Source organism: Nannospalax galili, unplaced genomic scaffold (assembly GCF_000622305.1).
Source record: "Nannospalax galili isolate Female #2095 unplaced genomic scaffold, S.galili_v1.0 scaffold329, whole genome shotgun sequence".
Taxonomy (NCBI): Eukaryota; Metazoa; Chordata; class Mammalia; order Rodentia; family Spalacidae; genus Nannospalax; species Nannospalax galili.
Window position 1 is genome coordinate 3,702,538 of NW_008360321.1, and position 15,530 is coordinate 3,718,067.

Here is a 15,530-nt window from a genome sequence, read left to right on the forward strand (position 1 = left end):
AAAAAAAAAAAACTTGCTAAGAATGTAAAAGCCAGAGAGACAATATCCTTGCTGATAGTTAACGCATTCTAGACATGATAGGGAAACTGTACCACTGAAATATCCATAGCATGGTAGTCTAAGGAGAGCTACATAATGACAAAACTAATTGACATGCCAAATTTGTATGTGTGGGAATGCCATGGGTCTCACTTCAAAATAAAGAGTTACAGGCAATTAATGGATGCTTGAGGGAGGAAGAATTAGTTTTCTTCAGGGACTAGCTCCCTGGGAGGTTATCTAATGCCAGATAGTCAGCCCTAAACACATGAGTACCACTAAGTGCCCACAGGTTATCATATATATATATATGTGTGTGTGTGTACATATATATAAATGTATATATGTATATGTATCAGTAATAAAGAACAATAGAAGAAATTGAGAGGTAGCTAGGGGACATGGGAGGACTTGGCGGGGGACTGGGAAGTATGGAAATAATACAAACACAATAGGCAGATATGAAAGTCTCAAAAATAAAAAAAAACTTTTAAAAAGCCCTCTTGCTTTCCATTCTGGAATGTGATTTAAACATCACACATTTGATCTGTGTTTTAGCAATTTCTTTTATCAACAACACTCTGCCTTCAATGAGGCTTAGAGTTATGGTCTCAAATATCTACATACAAAGCAACTTTAAGTTTTGTTCTCATTGAGCTAAAAGACTTCTGCTTTCTCAGGTATGTGCCTGTGAAAATTGTTTTGATCATACACACATATATACTGGCACACACATACATTTATTACTTTTATAATTAGAATAAAAGTTAACCTTAAGAGGAACAGTATGGTCTTCCTCCTTAATCTTCCTCTATATTGAGGATGGCAGGGATGATTCACTGTAGGATGTGATGAGGTCATAGTATGTTTTAGCACCCTCCCTTAATCGCCTGTTGTCAGTGCTCATCACCACAGCTACATGCTCACCTGCTTTCTCAGCCCTGCTGGCCTCCAACAGAGCATCTGTCTGAGGGAAAATGTCTGAGTGCCCATTCTGCTTGCAGTCTTTGGATAACACTGTCTTTCCCTTTTCTGTCTCTAATCTTGGTTTCAAGTTGACCACCAGTGAATTCTAGAATACCAACTTTAGGATACCCAAATAAAAGCTTCTGTGCTCCCACACTCCCCCTAGAGCAGTTCCCACCTTCATTCAGCCTTGCTCCATTTTACAACTTCTGGAACAATGCTTTCGTGTCCCCAGCTGTGGCTAGTGTTCTCACATGTAGCCCTGCAGATATTTGAGTCTTTCATTCTTTCAGCCAAGAGACATCTGCTATCACACATGGTCTACCATGGCCTGGATCACCTACTGTAGGTCATTTACCCCATTCCTAGATGCTGCAGGGATGGAACAGCCCTATCCAGGTGGACATCTTCAGCCTGCTTCCTCAAAAGATTAACATGCTACTGCATTCCCCCACTTTCTTGTGTGATTGCAGATATGTAAACATTTTCTTTGATATTAAGAAATAAAATGCTCTTCCATATATAAAAGGATCATGGTAACTTCAGCATGTCCCAAAGCAAAAACATAGTGACTGCTTCAGCAGAATCAGTTTGCTGGTGGAGGGGGAGGGTGATGCTTACTGTGGTGAGGACTGACTTGGGCTCCAGAAAGCTCTGCAGTGATTTCAGAGTAATGCCTCGAAAGTAGCTTAAAGCAAGTACAAGAAGCCACCTTTATGAACCAATGTGAGTACAGCAAAGACCACTCAAGATCCTCTGTCCTGAGACTCAGGAGCAGGAGGCCCAGGCTAGTGATTTAACTTTCACAGTAAAAATAATTGTGGGTTTTCTTTTAAAAGATTTTAAAATTTATTATTTTATGTATGGAAGTATATTGCCTGCCTGTATGTAAGTGTGCCCATGTCTTGCAATTTCAGAAGAGGGCATTGGATCCTCTAGAACTTGAGTTACAGTTGTTACTCACCATCTGGTCGCTGGGAATTGAACTTGTGTCAGCCAGTGCTCTTAACTTCTGAGCCATCTCTCCAGCCCTGGGTTTTATATTTCTACTAGACTGTCATTCTTTTTGTCAGAATTATGCAGTTATGTTAATTATTTACTTAGGTGTTAGAGCCCCAGATTCTATGTATAATACCTATTTTTCTGCTTAGTGATAAAAAGAAAGGAGAGGGAGTGGAGAGCTGGTTCATCAGCTAAGAGGGTATACTGCTTTTTGCATGTCCAGGAGATCCAATGTCCTCCTTTGGCTTCTGTGGGTACTGCACTCATGTGTACAAACCCATACCAGACATATATACACATAATTAAAAATAAAAATAGAGCTGGAGAGATGGTGTGGTGGTTAATAGAACCCTAGCTCAGATCCCAGCAGTCACATTAACAGCTCATAACCACTCCAGGAGATCTGACACCATCTTCTGGCCTTTAAAGGCACCTTTACTCATATATGCACATACCTACACACAAACACACATGCATGTGTATAATTTCCAAAAAACAAGTCTTTCAAAAATAAAAGAAAAGGGAGATTGGGTAAATGGCTATAAAGAAGCAAAACAAAAGACAATAAAATTTAATTTTTATCTACTTGCCATCTTATCTAACCTAAGATTACAATTTTTATGAAAAAAGAAATGTTGGCACTGGAAAAATGGGTCAGCAGTTAAAAGCACTTGCTGCTCTTGCAAAGGACCCGTTAGGTTCGTAGCACCCACAAAAGGCAGCTCACAACCACCTGTAACTCCAGTTTAAAAGGATTTAATGATCTCTTCTGACATTTATTCACAGGCATCTCAACTCATGTGCCCATATCCACAAATAAAAACAAATATACATGCTCATACATATTTAAAAAGAAACGTCACAATGAAATTAAACAATGGGCTCTATATTAATTTAAGAGATATAAGCTATTATACAGGACTGCCCTCTGACAAGCGAGATCTTCCTGAGTCCAACTGCAACTACTTATCTAAGATCATTACCCATGTGCTTGTTAACTGTACATGCCTATCTTCATGCAAAGGAGGGGCAAGGAGAATCACAGGACCCTTGCTTGAGAGTGCAGCTATACCTCTCAACCAGTGAATAACAATTAGGACATCATTGGGCATGACCTGGGGTAGGAACTAGAGTATACAGGCTGGGGAAGACTAGGGGAGGGTTTTTTCTCACCGTTTTGTATGACTATGGGGAAGCCATCCTCTAGGCTTAGGTGGGGAGCACCCACAGTCCTATAAGCAAACCCTTTCCCATTTGCTCTCTAAGTAAGCCCAATAAACTCATTGGTTTCTCAGAGTATAGTCTGACCAAATCATATCTTGATTTGTCTTTGGGACCAGGGGACAAGTGGGAGGATGTTATTTATATCCCTACCCCAAGGAATTTTAGCAACATAAACATCCCAGCTTAACTGCTTATCACTCAATGATCTGCCATGTAAACCAGATCCTCAGAGTAAGAAATTTCTGCCACAAAATGGGGCATTTTGCCAAACTATATTCAATCCAATTCTCTTCCCTTTCTATCCTAACAATAGTTTCACATATTTTATTGTCATTACGTATAGTCTCAATGCTTTCTTCTGTCTTCTGTCTATAAAATGATGTCCTTAGCCTCAGTAGAATTTCTCTGTAGCCCACACATTATAAGTATTTGCTGATAAAATGACTGTAGAAGATCCTGATATCCATTTAAACACAGCAAAGCTGTGGGGAATTGGTTCAGAAGCTAGACAGAAGTTGTCTGTTACAGCAGAAGCAGGTCCCCATGGTAAGCTGCTTTTACCTTATTGTTCTGAACATACTCTATAGAGAACACTTTTAGTCCTTCCAATAATTCTGCAAACACAAAATGTTTTGTATCAAATGCCTTGCTTTTTAAATAGCTAGAGTGTTTTCTGCAGCTAACCAATACATTCTTGGGTACTGTATTAAGTTTTCATTGCCTGACAATAAGAACTTAAGAGAGGCTTACTTGGTTAATAGTTTCCGAGAGTTTTCACTCAGCATGGTTGGGAAGGTGTGGCAGATAAGCTTAATTCATGATAATAGGTGTGTGTGTGTGTGTGTGTGTGTGTGTGTGTGTGTGTGTGGTAGAGACTGTTCATATCAAGGAGGATAAGAAACAGGGGTCAAGTCTCCACTGAAGAAATAAAGGCCAGACTTTACTGAGTGGGTCTTAAGTCCAATCAGGAAGCTATTGGTTACTTCCAAGATATTAGTTCCAGTCTTGCTCAGTTAGGCATATCTTGGTGGGTCAGTTATTGTAGATAGTAGGATTACTATTTGAGTAGAACTGTTGATAATATTTCTCCCTTGTTTGCATAGCACCTTCTGACACTATGAGAGCCAGCCTCAGGAAGGTGGTTTCCAGCTTAGCACCAGTCTGTTTTCTCCAAGTCCTGTGACCCAAGTGTGTGGTGCCTGGTGCTGTAAACCTAGCCAAGAACCAGTGGTTAGAGAGCTGATAGACCCTAGAGGAGCAGCAGCTACCGCTTGATATTGTTTTCAATTGCCTTCTAAATAGCCTTATACATATAGATTCGTGTAACCCTCGTCCTTCATCAGACGAGTTTCTTTTTGCAGCACATGAAGGTTATTGCAGAAAATCACAACTGGCAAAAGTGCAGAGAAGAAGTCACTGTGGAGTGCCTATCCCTAAATGGGGCATCTATAGCACAACCCTATACCCAAGACTCAGAGAACATTGTGGAAGAGGGGGAAGAAAGAATGTAAGTGCCAGAGGACCAGGAGGCCTGCTACAAAACAGTGTCTTCTGGACATTATAGGGATATCGTACCCACGAACTCTCAACAGCCATGATGCCTATAAAAGACCAGCACAAGACCACACCAGTCAATATTACAATGAGAATTTTGAACGAGCTCAAGGCCCCACCCCTGGTTGAAAAGCTACAGGCAGTCAATTTCTGCTGAGGGAGGGGAAGTCATTTTTCAGGGACGAGTCACGTGATAGTTTGCCCTGACCCAGTGGTCAGCCCAGCACCGATGTACATACAGGCCACACTACTTCTTATTTGGCTTAATAGAGGAAGAAGAAGGAATGTATTTGTGAGGGGTATGTGGGAGACAGGAAGGAGGAATTGGAGGGGGAGGGAAGGGTAGATATGAAAAAATGCATTGCACTCATATATGAACTTCTCAAACAACAGAAAAGGCCAGTCCTCAGTGAGGTACTATGTTCTCTTGACTTCAAAATCTCACCACCAGCTACAAACAGGCATTCAAATCATGAGCATATGGGAGAAACTTCAGATTCAAAGCATAATGGCACCAGAGCCATTAAAAGTAACAAAACTGTAGTTGGTGATTAGAAGTTTATTAATTGAGCTATTTAGATTCAAAGTCAATTGATACAAGCTACCAGTAGAGAATTACAGTTATGAATCCATGACATCAATCATTAAAATATTAAGACAGATAGCATGATAGTTGTTATGTAATAAGCATAAAATGAGATAGTTGCTGCAAAGTCTGCTGGACAAAAAATTAAAGTTTTAAATTGTAATCATGCTGCTACAATACAGGATTTCTATAACTGCACTAAAAATAACTTTTATATCCACAGGATTTATGTAAATTGCCCTGAGTACAAAATCATTCATTTCTTGAATTGAAACACAAATTAATTTTATAATCTTAATATATTTCTTATAGTAGCTAGGGTTTGCTGTATAAAAAACGTTAACATGAATCTAGGATCTCTTGGAGGCATCAGTTATGTCCAAGTGCTATGAACTCTAAAATTTCATAGAACCTTCCTTAACAGAAAATGCCATGCCTCTTGTCTGCCTAATGGCCTTGTCTGCCTAGCCTGAAGGCTATGCATTAAAATTATGGTTTCATTATCTTGTGGTAGAAGTTAACTCTAATCTCCAATCCCTGCTGTCCTTCACTGTGTTTTCCAATGAATAGTATCACTATTCCTTAAAGTGAGCAAGACCAGTTATACATTCAAAGTCTTCATAATAATTAAAAAAATACATCACTAAAACCTGAGTTGATGTTACAATAGAAGCTAGTGTTACTTGATAACCATAGAGAGGGACATGCAGTGAGATTACTAACCTGGAGTCCCTAAAAAGGCACAACTCAGTGCTTGAGTAGCTAAAAGTAGCTTAGTTTGTTAACCAAAACTGAACTACACAGGAGCTTATACTAAATGAAGCTGAGAATTCTAAAAATTATTGTTCACCCACAGAAGGAATCTTTATAAGGAAGAGATGGCTCAGACTTTTCCAGCCACTGAAACACCAAGAGTTACAATGATGGAAGGCCAGTTTCCTTGAGTTCTGTTATCATCAGTGTTCTTTAGACTTGAAGAAAAAGTTAGGAGATGCTGCCCATATGATAAGTTTTTAATTTTATAAGGAAAATCTCTTTAATTGGAGAGCTAAGGTACAGCATGACTTGGGGAATCCTTCCTATTACTAAAATCCAAGTCAGACTCTTACCTTTGCAATGGAAGAGTGGCCAGGTTTATTGAAGTGGGGGAGGACTTATGACATATATTTCTAAGTCTTTTATTATCATAAAGACTTACAGCTATTTTTCTAAAGTGATATTCAGTTAGGTAAAGTGACACACCAAGATAACTCTTGATTCTTTGCATTCCCCAATAAAGATTCAGAATGTCATTGAGAACTACTGGTCACATGGAGAAATAAAGGCCTGTTAGTATAAATAGAGTGTTGGCCCAATCTGTATCTCATAGTGGACCTATCAGATGTGGGAAACATTTTTGTGGTTGTTTCATCAGTTATACTGTTGATAACATCAATAAGTACATTCCGGGAACACCAGCCCTCACATTGCTCTTGTGGTGAGAATGGCCTTGGAAGAGTGTCTGGAATTTCTCATTATTAACTCTAAATAAAGCAAAGGCAATGCTGGATCTCTGAGGGAATCAGAGAGCTAAAGAGGTATCAGGTAAAAAAAGTTACATTCACAGATGTTGGCCCTTTTATAATGTTGATGATCCTTTTCTATGCCCTTTAAACTGACAAATTGGTCTGTGTAGAAGACAGGTTAATCTTTTTAGTACAGTGAAACATAACAAACTTAATCAGAAGATAACTACAGCTTCAGCTACTATTTCAGATATGGTATATTTAATGAAAAAAAATATTGCCAATGACATCCATGTTCCATGTGCCTTGATGAAATAGATTGTTTTTTTAATATATAAATTAATAAATAGATTTATTTTCCTTACTGGCATAGGAGTATGCTTAATCTTGCTTTAGGATGATAACAGCTTTCCAACTTAGCCAATTAAACTCCTGAAAAATCCTTAACCATTTCATTATCCCATTGGGGGATCGTGTTTATCAATTATATTGATATCATGCTGATGCTTCCTTTGTAGAGAAAATGTAGCAAAATGATTTTATGGAACACATTTGTAAAAGGGGATTTAAACATATTCCACATATCTATGTACCAATACTGAGTATGGTTAATTTTATAATTTGCTTTAAGAATGAACAGACTTTTTATGTTAAAGATTTAGACAATAGGGGCTGGAGAGATGGTTCATCAGTTAACAGCACTGGCTGCTCTTACAGAGGACCTAGTTTTGATTCTTAACACCCACATGGCAACTAACTGTGCTTAGCAATTCTAGGTCCAGGAGATCTGATGTCATTTTCTGGGCTCTGGAGGCATTGTATGACATGAGTCACCTTACATACATGTAGGCAAAACACTCATACACATAAAATAAAAATAAGTAAATAAGAAAGAAATTTAAAAAGGAGCCAGACAATAAAAATATGTGAGCATTGCGGGTTAAGAGGCAAAACCAAGGAAGTCAGAAAATGCAAGGCTACAAAGAAACTTAGAAAAAGCAGTATTTTAGCAATGAGAAATTTCAAAACAAGATAATTGCATATACTTTATGCAATACAGTTTTAGCATTGAAAATAACAGAGCTTTATTCTCATTTTATTTAGGAGAGGTAATATTTAGATTATTTGACTGTCATAGATAGTAGAAACACTACTATCATAAATCTAGTTGCTATACTGTAACACAATTTTCTGCATTTCATCTTTGAAAGTTTCTACACAAATAGCTGCCAAATGCTGATGTAAATCTGTGAGCATTTGATTTTCATTGGACACATTCAATACTTGTTAGGCATTTATATATTACTCTTGCATGATATAATTGCTTCTTGTCTTTTATGTATCATTTTACTGCAGATGAATCATTTTATGATTGAAAGCTATGTGGAATTTCTTCCACTGCACAGTAAAGTTCATATTGAAATAGAGATAGTTCCTTTGAATTTGCATTGGGGTTTCCAAAACACTGTTGGAACTTCAGTTTGATGTCATGAAATAAGACTCACTGCTACTTTTCATGGAGTTAAGAACCCCAAACGTTCTGAAAGTTTGGCTGTGTGAGAAGTGTGTAAGTGTTTAAGGCAGAGAAGGGTATGAGGCAGTTTAACATTACACAATGCTCCAGCAGCATCTGTCGTCATTAAAATGACTTTGCCATGATGCTTCCCATGTGTTATTTCATTTAGAAAATTTAGGCTGAATTCAGTAAAAAATAAGTGTCTGTCTTAGCAGCAAAGCTAATTTCTGATGCCATTCAGTGTTCAATAACAGTCCATGAGGACAATTCTTCTCATCTAGAAAAATTTTATTCTTTTACGGAACTAAAAATAGTTTCAATAAACATTTAAACCGCCTACATTGCTCAGTGATCAGGCATGTCAGGATACTGAGCGTCTGTACAGGACAAGGCTCATACAACGGATAGTGGTTTAGTTCATAAAAGTTATCAATCCTACTAGAATCACCCTGGTCAGAAACAAAGGGAAATTCAAATTTTTCTTTCAAGTACTTATGCTGAATAGTACAACAAATAACTAGATACTTTAAACACCTTAAAAGTTTCATAGTTTAAAAATATTTTATTTATTATTTTTATTTTAAGTGTATGTGTATATCGCCTGGATGAATGTAAGTGTATCTATGTCATGCAATGCTCATGGAGTTCAGAAGAGGGCATTGGATCCCCTAGAATTGGAGTTATGTTTGGTTGTTAGCTGCCATGTTCTGGGATTCAAACCTGGGTCCTCTGCAAGAGCAGCCAGAGCTCTTAACCACTGAGCCTTCTCTTCAGCCCTAAAAGTTTCAAAGTTTTAATGTTTGTTTAACTAAGTACACTTCAAATTATGTTTAGCAGGATAAATTGTAAAATATCTTAATAGTTTCCACCTTAGTTTTTATAGAATAAGTATTTTCTCAACTTCTTTCAAACATTCATACTTGTTTTACTCTATTCACTGACGTTAAATTTTCAGTTACTTCAAAGTCAGCATTTGCACTGTAACAATTAGGCAGTATGAAGATTAACTCTTAACTCATAAAAGACCAACAACAAATAGCATAAATCATTTTCCTTTGCAAAAAGTTGACTTTTTGCATGTGACATGTCTTAGTGGGTAGAGGCACTTTGCAAAGCCTGGAGACCTACGTTTGATCCCCAGAACCCATGTGGATAGAGAGAACCAGCTCCACAAAGTTTTCTTTTGCCCTCCACACATGCATTGTGGCATGCATGCTTGCACACACACACACACACACACACACACACACACACACACACACATGTACAGGAACATTTGACCCCCCTCTCCCAATGTCTTCAATTCTTTTGAGCATCTGATCTTGCAGAGAAGCTTTGGACCCTAAGTAAATTGATTCTATCTTGACCAATTTTTTCCCATGGCAATCAATATTTGATAAGTGCTTTATCTGGTGCTATTGATACACATTATAATCTTTAGTGTAGCTGTAGTCATTGACTAATGAACACAATTCTTTATGGCTTGTGGAGCTATTTACCTGGATCTTCTATCTTGCTTGGGCTCTGGGCTTTAACTCCTGTTCCTTATATTAAAGGGATTCTAAAACTCCCACCCAGGGCAAATCCCTACTCCAAAATTCTTCATAGCTCTCTGGAATAATTTTCTTTAGCTCTTTCTTATTTCTGATGGTATTTCTTATTTTAGAACATACATAAAAGACTATATGCTTACCAGATGTGGTACCTAAATCTGTAATCATGCCACTTAAGGTTGAGACAGACGGGTCACTTAAATTCAAGGTCAACTTGGTCTATATAGCAAGTTCTAAACTAGCCAGTGTTGTATCTCAAAACAAGACAAAGCAAAACAACAACAACAACAACAACAACGACCTGAGTGGGCCGGAGACCCAGCTCAGTGATTAAGAGCATTTGCTTCTCTTTCAGAGGACCTGGGTTCCCAACATTCAGATGGCCTGTGATAACCGTCTGTAACTCTAATTCTAGTGGATCTAGTGCCCTCTTCTGGCCTCCACCTGCACAAGGCATGAACATGGTTCATATGCATCGTTGCAGGGAAATATGCATACGTGTAAATAAGTAAATCTTTAAGAAAGGGTATAGATTGTTTCAATATTTTACATAGCGTTATAAGTTTTCTCTATAGCTATGAAGAATATACCTATAACAGGCCACAGTTATTACAAATAGAAATTTGATTGGGTATATATAGGGTTTCAGAAAACTACTCTAGAGTATTCAACTCCGGGATGATACTTTAATGAGGTAATGACATAGGAATTCTATCTCTATTGCTAATATTTCTGTTTTACTTTCTCTCTCTGGAATTTTTTTTATGTGATATATTTTCTAAATATTTGATCCGAAAGGAAATCAAACTAACATGATTTCAGGTATCCATTTGATAAATGGGCACACCACTATTTGATTGTAGTTCTTCCCACTGTTTAGCAGTTTTCTAACAGAATGGACTTAATTTATCTACTTGGTTTGATGTCAGTATCAATGATTACAATGAGTACCATTTTCTTGCATTTGTAAAGTGCATCTGTAAATAAATTTGAGAATAACAATTTTATAATAAATACTTTCTCATCCTGTATCACATGTATTAATTCTGTCTCCCCTTACTTGCTTCCAGAAACACATCTGTGCTCCTACAAAGCATTTAACATAGCATTATAGGAATGCAGTGTTTCTTCTCCTGCAGTATTTGCATTTTAACCATGATCAAAGCCTCTAGCCAGACATTTATGATAATGAAACTACACACCAGAGAAGATTTTGCAGGAAAATTAACCCTAAAATCATCGACACTGTGGCATAATGAGACAGGCACAGGCTTAAAATCTTGGGGTTGACTCATTCATTGAAGTTTAGGTAGGGAAAGGGAGTTATTTCCTATTATGCGTGGACATTAACAGAGCATTTCAGTTTCCTAATAAAAGTGAATGATGGCCAGTGCGATTTGTGAGAACAGTGTTTCAGGAATGGTGAAGGCATAAAGATAGCATTTTTCAGAACAAGAAAGTCACAGTAGTGACACCCTATGGCAAAATTTCTTCCAAAGGCTTATAAGCCTATTACTTCCGCAATAAGAGAATTCTTCTGGACAAGGCTTTAGGTAGATCTAGAGGGCCTAAAATGGTGAGATCGGAATAAGACGTAATTTCAAGCTTCTAAATTAGATTTAACAGAGCCTACATGGTAATTGAGTCCAGTATCCTCTTAATGCTGCAAAATGAATGTTTGTGACTTAAAATCATCAGGATGGAGATTAGACTACTCTTGGTGCAATGCAACAGGAATGTGAGGCTGGACAGATAGAAACATTCAAGCTTATCAGTGGATTCCAGACCAGCAGGTAGTGTCGAGTGACTCAGCAACTCTTCCAGCCTGCAATGTTTTCCTTGTATTTACTTGAATACCACTGATTCATGCATTTCCCAAATAATTGACCTAATTCTTATGAAGGCCAGCTCTCCCTATACTTACTCTGTAATGTTAGTCAGGAGACTTTCTGATGACCCTGTTACATGCATTTATCAAAACAAAGAAATGGCATCATATGGAGAAAACAGTATTTTGGGTCTATAGGGATGGCTGGACTTTTGTTGCACATGTCACATAGTCATTGCGAACTCAATATTGTTAGATCTGGGGATGGAGCCAGCCCGGGATGACTCTTGCTGCACAGTTTAAATGAGAGAGGAGATTTGACACTGAATGAGCTTCCATGATTATGAAAACACGGTCTTTTGTACATTAGCTTAAGCTGAAGTCATAAACATACACTGAGCCAATGCATAGCCCTGTAGGGCTTCTCATTTGTCAAACTAGAGATGTAAATATTGTGAAAATGCAGCAATATGAGCTTCATATGACTCAACATATGCATTCTAGTCTCAAATCAACCAGTGTTTCCCAACTGCTCTCCCAAAAGACTCTGCCAAAAAAAATCATTTAGAGAAGACGACTCACTCGCTATTTCTTCAGTAGATAGATGGCTCAAAGTGTTTTCTACCATTACTATTTTAGGATCTGCATAGCATTGAGTCTAGTGGCTTTCTAGCTTCTGCTGTTTGGAACGATGCTCAACTAACAGTCTACACTGTGTGACAAGCTTCATAAAACTGTGTCTGGTATTTGCTTAGTGCCAAGTTTCAAGTACAGGAATTAAAACATCATTTTCTTTATATTGGCTCTTGTGAGATGCATCCTATTTCTTTTTAAAAAATATTTTATTATTTTTATTTTATTTTATGTGTATGAGTGTTTTGCCTGCATGTATGTAAGTGCACCGTGAATGTGCAATGACAGCAGAGGCTAGAAGGTGGTGTCAGATCCCCTGGAACTGGAGTTACAGATGGTTGTTGTCTGCCATGTGGGTGCTGGGACTGGAACCCAGGTCCTCTGGAAAAACAGAAAGTGTTCTTAACCACAGAGCCATCTCTCCAACTCCTCCTCCCACGTCCTTTTATTATATCACATTTCTAGCCAGAGGTTCACAAGCAGGGGTTATGTGCCCCAGATGATGCTCTTATGTGCTGATCCACATATATGATCTGAAGAGAAATATTGAAGAGGTGAATGTTTATAAAGGCATGAAGGTGTATGAGACAGATCCTGAAGTGACTTCTCAGTTCTCTGAACTTCAGTACACAAGGCTTTGCAAAAATTACCTTTCCTTGAATGTGAACAGGACTTATGAGTTACTCGTAGTTAACAGAATGTTTCAAAAGCGAAATAATTTTGCATCTCTGGTTAATGTCCTTCACTTAAAAATTTGTAAATAAAGAGGAGGTGGAGTATGGGTTAAAATCGGTGAAAGCCCTTGAAAGAAGAACTGGGCTTTTCCTGGGTGAGTCCATCTCCTGTTGGTCTTAAAAGAAGTCATTTCCTAGATAGGCTTGGTAGTACATGCCTCCAGTCCTAGCACTTGGATGGCAGAGACAGGTGGATTTCTGTAAGAACAAAGCCAGCCTGGTGTACAGTGTGTTCCAGGCCAGGTAAGGCTTCGGGGGAGACCCTGTCTCAAAATACATTGTTTGAAATTCTCAAAGAGTCAATATTAATAAAATATTATTTTAAAAAAGGCTTGAAGTTGGGAGGGGGATATTTAGGGTAGGTCACAAGGAGTTGGAGGGGGAATGGGGGCAGATATGATCATATTTCATTGTATACCTGTATGAAATTCTCAAGAATAAAGAAATTTTTATAAAAGAAAAAAGTTAGTTACTGGATTGGGTGGATGAGTTAGCTGGTACAGTTCTTGCTGTACAAGCAGGAGGACCTGGGTTCAGATCCTCAGGACTCATTTAAAAAGCCATGTGTCATGTGTGCATGTGTGCATAATCCTAGCACTGGGAAGAAGCCAGAGACAGGAAAACCCTTGGGGTTTCCTGGGAGGCCTGTCTAGTTAAATCAGCAGAGCCCTGGGTTGAGGGAGAAATCGTCTCAAAAAATAAAGCAGAATCAGGCATGGTGGTATGTACCTTTAATGCCAGCATTCAGGAGGCAGAGGCAGGCAGATCTCTGTGAGCTCAAGGCCAACCTTGTCTACATAGCGAGTTCCAGGTCAGCTGGGGCTACAAGAAGACCCTGTCTCACCCGCAACCCCTGAGAATAATGAAATAAAAAATAAGGTACAGTGCAGTTGGGGAAGTTACCTGACATCAAACTGCCTCCACACACAGATGCCCTCAAGTGCAACCATTCTCACACATGTACATACACACACACACACACACACACACACACACACACACACATGCACACACATGCACACAGAGCCAGTTGCTAAGGTGTGAGCTGCCAATGGGTTGTGCATGAAAGCACTTGTGTGTGCTGAGACCCTCAGTAGTACAGCTGTTAATAACTGAATTTGGCCAAAAAACTCCAGAATTTCAAGAGGATCCCTAGGCTCATATGAAGATGTAGCTAGACCTGATTGTTGGATTTCAGCCAGAGGCCCTTAACAGAGGACTCCTGTCAGCTGTTCTCAGACTTCTTACGAACAAAACCTAAGACAATGAAAGTCATTTAAACTGCTACAACAGTGGGACTGTCTTATGAAGTGATTAAAAAATTAACCTAGAAGAACCCTTCCTCTTAACATTTGCAGCTTCGATGCCCAAATTACTTCACCTAAGCATTAATCTAAGTTAAATTTAATTTAAGTTAAATAATTTGGGCCAGTCTGTTTTGACTTATTTTCTCATTAAAAAGAAAAAATCAAGGAGAAAGAAGCAGTTCAACAGAGGTAGGATCATAGGAGCAAGGGTATTAGTAAGGAAAAAAGAGGGGGTAGTGGGGGCACCTTAAGTGGGAAAACCATGATAGAGGGGGGAGACGATACAAGAGAGAAACAATGCCTAGCTAGTCACGAATACCAGAGGGAACCATATTATTCCTACAATCTACTGACAAATTATACATAACAGATCAAGAAATATATCTCTAGATAAGGTTTATTTGAGACCAACTGGTCATTACCCAAGATTTATCTGCAGGACACACAGTAATTAAAAATGCCAGAATGGTGGAACTAACCTTCTTGGATGTTTAACAGACATACCTTGAGATCTATACTAATTGGGTCAGAGGGATACAAAGGACACTTTTTGCTCCTTGCCCTCCTAGGTCGATTAGTTCCCAGGGACTATGAGCATCTCGCAAAATGTCCTGTAATGGTGGTGGGTCATCTGACCTCTTGATCAAGGAAGCCAAGGAGACCCCACCAGATGGACTTGAACCAGTGTCCAGTCTATAAAGAGGAGGGTCAACACCGAGGAATCATTTCCTCCATGCTTCCAAGAGAAGCCAACAATGGTCAAGCAGGACCTTTGACTTATCTTCACATAGATGGAACTGGTAAAAGAAAGGAGCCAGGGGCTCCTGCCAAACCCATGGGACCCCTGACGAACAGATCCTCTAACAACCTCAAGAGTAAAAATGAATCAGTTTATCTGGTCCAATTGTATGTCCTTAAACACCCAAAAGGGAAGTATAACCAAAGATTAAAGGGGCCAACATAATATCATAAGAGCATACATATATATAACTAAAAGTTATTCAACAAACAGCAAAGCCAGACAGGCAATAGATACCTTCAGTCGAGTTGTTGGCCAGGATAGATAAAGGCTCTTCCAGACAG

The 15,530-nt window shown here is 38.6% G+C and overlaps 1 pseudogene; it reads right to left on the reverse strand.

The window, feature by feature from the left end:
• LOC103727392 overlaps positions 1-15,530 on the reverse strand; it is a 98,738-nt pseudogene that overhangs the window by 3,271 nt on the left and 79,937 nt on the right.